A 4,731-nucleotide genomic window follows, 5' to 3' on the forward strand; every position below is an offset into this window, starting at 1 on the left:
GGCCGCTATGGGTTGTTACCTGTTTGTGTCCTATCCACGTTGCCTTCTGCCAAGTCCTTACCAATGCCTTTGTGGTTCTACCTATTGTACGACTTTCTTGTGAATTTCATTTTTTATGTGCAATTCTCATCAGCCTCACCATGCCAATAAAGGGAAATGTGTTTGAAACAAAAATCTTTATTTTTTTCCCGATTATCTCCCTTTTCTCTGTGATGAATGTCCCGTCGTCAAACAGTCAGCGCCGGGGAGCGATGATTTGTTCTCTGTCTGATTACTATCAAGCAGACGTTCTTTTTAAAAAAGATTTTAAAAGTTATGAAAACAATGCATGTTGTAAAAGTGGTCTCTCGATAAATCCATCATGCCTCGCTCCTGCGTTGATATATCAAAGTGTTGAATGAAAGCTGACTGGAACGACACGAGCACATCTGTCTCTCCCTCTGAAGTTTCTCCCCTAATAAAGAAACTCAACCTAATTCAGAACAACTCCCCTCTTTGATATTCACATCACCTGGGAGAGAACACTGTAGTCTTTGTGTCCACAACTTGACTCCACACCACGAGTCTGCGAGTTAATTAAAAAGTTAGGGGGAACAATTTCATTAACGCGATGGAGAGCTATAGTGGGTTGATGGTGTGCTTGATATTCATAATGATTATAACAGCCCCCCTTTTTTGCTTTAACACAGCCCGGGATCACACCGGGAGCTTTCACCATGTCTTTTTTTTCTACTTGTGCGAAGAGAAATATGGGAAGAATGTGCATTAAACTTTAAGGTTGGGGGTCTGATTGTGTTTTTTATTAAGGCCGCTGTTTAGCCCCGGAGAAGAGAGCGGCTGGCTTTCATTTCGGCTCGGCTGGCGCATTACAGCGGGAGGTCTCCGTCTGCTTGCCCTTTCCACAGAATGAAACTGTCCCTGGAAATCTCTCTGCTCCCTGTCGGCTTTTTCTCTCCCTCCTCTCTCCTTCCATCACGATAGGATAGCTTTTTTTTTTATCTGTTATGTGTCTTTTTTATTATTAACCAGTAGATAAGCAGCTATCTCTACTCCAGTTGGAAGTAAGAGGTAGCCTTGGAGATAATGGGGTTTGATGGGGCCGGGCTCTCTGTGGGACAAACACTGAGATGTGTAGCTGTGTATTTTATTTGGCGTCTAGCTGTGGCTGTTGAAATCCTGAAAATGGCACCGACTATTCAGCCTTTTGTTTCCAGCGATGTGACAAGAATGTCTAAAGTGGTTGAAAATGAAAACCGTGCACAATCCTGGCAGCTCCGCCCGTGTCATGACCATATAAGCAGGCTAATGTGTGGAAAAAGCAGTCTTCGATAATAAAATTAGACTACCTGAGACTAGTTAATTAAAGCCTGTGGGGTGGAACATGAGCAATCTACCAGTCATTTACTATCAAGAACATTTTTTTGTATATCCTCAGCCGAGCACAAGATGTATCAAGAGTAAAAATGTCCCTTCTGTATTGATAGGGAACAACTGACATTGAAGCAACAACATTTATCTTCGGTTCTGTCACAATAATTAAAGTTAGGTGACACTGATTATCTCTGACTACAAGGCTGGCAGAGGGAATAAAAACAGGATTATAGATGTGGGATTAGGAAACTGTTGGCGGTGACAAAATAACATCAAAGAAGCGACGGCAGGATGTGACGCTCACTGCCTCTGGTGTCCCTTCAAGGTTTCTCTTTGCTCAATCCCCCAAACTCCTCCTCACTTTCTGCCTCCCTGGCCTTTTAGTTTGAGATTATTCATATAGGATGAAACATTGTAGTATCTCGTTACCAGGCAGAGTAAGGCGCTCAAGTGACGCAAAACTAACAAGACTTTTCCGGAAGTGGAAGTGAAATCATGAAGCCTCATGATATCATGACTGCGATCGCTGCAGGCACGCCGTTGTTCCTTTCCCATCAGATTGCATGAACAAACTGTGGATGATCTGGAAGTCACATGGCCCTGTCGTGACAGTGTTGTGGTCATGTGACCCTTTGGCTCTTTTCTTTTAATCAAAAGAAGAAACATTTCTGCAGCGTTGCCTTGATCCTTTGATGAATCGCAACAGAATGAACCACTATATTGCTTGGCTTCCATTTGTTCAAACACTCCTCTGTTAGCGCCATTTTTTTTTTGTCCTACAAGCCTTTTATCGTATGCCACCTTCTGGGAGAAGATAATGACAGTGCTATTAAAATCACAATCTCCCTGTCCGGCATTCTAGTTTCAGCACTTTCTGCTGTTAAAGAGTAATGAGGAACAGAAGGACAGTATTCTTCTTCCCCCCAAACTATCAACTTTGGGGACTGAATGTATTCTTCGCTAGATAATTAATGGCTACAGACAAATGGTGGTTGATTGAGCGACTCATCCCTCTATTTTCAATCACCATCTGCTGTGTGTTGCTGGCAAAAAACTATGTTAATTACCTCAAGTGTGCCCAAGACGTGGCATATTAATTAGAACAACCACACACAAAAAAGAGAAAGATTCCAGTGTTTTAGCATCCGTGATGATGTGTTCGTATAGATTTTGTTGATGGATTAGCACAGGAATCAGATCCAGAAGGCAATCATTTGGTGATCTGGCCTTTTGATCATTTACTAACAGATGACGTGCTTACGTTCACCTGCTTCCTGTGCCTCGAGGCCATGAAGGGCCTTTTAAAAATGCCGAGGCTGGCAACTGCATGTGTGCCACACCGAGGGGACATCAGCAGAAAGATGAATCTGCAGAGTGACCGCAGGGACAGAGGGGTGACAGAGAGCGTTAGGACTGCAGATTCAGACGGCTGGGCCCCCTCACCTGACCGAAAAAAGGGAGTAAGGAGACTGAGTCGACGTGACAAGGCTGTGATGGCGCTCTTTGGGCGGAAAACTCAGGGAGGCTCAGTGAGCAGGTGCTCGGCAGAGATGGCAAGAGTACACACATCCTTTACTTAAGTAGAAGTACGGATACTCGTGTTTAGAAATGCTCTGGCAAAAGTAGAAGTACTGACTAAAAAGAAGTATGGGCTTCGAAATGTACTTAAAGGTCACCTATTGTGCAAAATCCACTTGTTAGTGTCCCCTCTGCGTAAAGAGATTCTGAAAGTTTCAGGAAAAAAAGATTCTCTCACTTTTTATCCTGATCCATTTATATAAAAACCTGAAATCTGAAAATGAGCTGATCAGATTTTGGCCACTTTATGATGTCAGAAAGTTTTTTTGGGTTGTGTAACCATTAGCCAATCACAAACCAAGGTAGCACCTGCCCACCTTATCACCTGAATCTCCTCCTAGAGGACCATTGTGTTTTTTTAACCAAATATCTCTCAGTGGGGCGTGGGGAGGGGCTCCTTATTTTCATCTAAAGTAACAGACAGAGAATCAGCACGTTTGAAACAGGGCTGAAACAGAGGGGATTATGGGATGCTAAAATGATCTGTTTGGTGTTTCAGACAAACACTTCAGAGACATGTTTGTATATAACTGAGACCTATAATATATTGTTGAAAATTAGTATAGCAGCTGTTTTAAAGAGTACCTGACCTCCCTTTATATTAATAGAACAATAATGTCATTGTTAGCTAATGAATGTTTCCATGCTGAACAACGGCAACATGACAACGTTTTCATTGGTCCCTCTTCTTTAGAGAAGACCAGGAAATAATTATGGATACACGGATCGTTTTCAAATCAATAGACACGCAATGACTATAAATAATAATGATCACGCCACCAAACACACATTAAAACTAAAGTAACGAGACTGTTTTGAAAATGTAAGAAGTAAAAAGTACAGGTATTTCTGTTAAAAATGTAAGAAGTAAAAGGTTGTCAGAAAAATAAGTAGTGGAGTAAAGTACTGATACCAGAAGAATGTGCTTGAGTACAGTAACAAAGTATTTATACTCCACTACTTCCCACCTCTGGTGCTCGGAGGATCCTGATTGGCCCGGCGTCACTAACGAGGAGAGCAACATGTAAATGTGATGATGTGAGCGGCATATCATCGGTTATTATTTGGTAATCACGGAGTGGCATCAATAACAATTAGCATAATTTCCACAACTTCAGTACTTAATGACTTCATCCGAGATACTGACAAATCAAATATGCTTATTTCCTCCGTACAAATAGGTCGTTTACAGTCTGTTGCACACTGGATTAAGAACGTTGAGGACTGCAAATAAAAAAAAGTAGCACGGAAGCTGAATCATTAAATGACTCAAAGGGATACTTTTACCCTAAAAATAAAAAGGATAAAACTGAAATTGATGAATTAAAGTAAATGGGCAACAACAACAGCAACACTATATAATTGGGCTTGAATTGTGTGAGAGTTTTGAACGGATATTTTGATATACTTTTGCTTTTTCACGGCCCTGATTTACCTAAATTCATCTGAATTGTAATTGAGTGTTTTTTACATAATTTATTTTTCAACCATTTTATAGACTGAAACAAATTTGTGTTGCAGAATAATCATTTTTTTGTATTTCCATCCCACAGAAATCATCTCATACTCAGCTTGCGGCCACTCGTCAGGGTCACAACCCCCAGTTTGGGAACCACTGCTTTAGACTTATAAAGCAAGCTCTCTAGTTTGTATTCTTGTTATTTAAACTGTCCCATACTGGTTGGATCTAGGCTTCATAATGGCTCCATTCAAGCATTCTTGAGAAGATGGCTTGAAAAGAGAGAAAGCTGAGTGCTCTCTCCCTCTCTGTGCACCCCCCCC

The 4,731-nt window shown here is 41.4% G+C and overlaps 1 protein-coding gene across 2 annotated transcripts in view; it reads right to left on the bottom strand.

Moving 5' to 3' along the window:
• etf1b (eukaryotic translation termination factor 1b) overlaps positions 1-4,731 on the bottom strand; it is a 663,186-nt gene that overhangs the window by 593,607 nt on the left and 64,848 nt on the right. The gene's annotated exons all lie outside the window — the stretch shown is intronic.

The sequence above is a fragment of the Notothenia coriiceps genome, unplaced genomic scaffold (assembly GCF_000735185.1).
Source record: "Notothenia coriiceps isolate Sejong01 unplaced genomic scaffold, NC01 NC01_scaffold00022019, whole genome shotgun sequence".
NCBI classification, from domain to species: domain Eukaryota; kingdom Metazoa; phylum Chordata; class Actinopteri; order Perciformes; family Nototheniidae; genus Notothenia; species Notothenia coriiceps.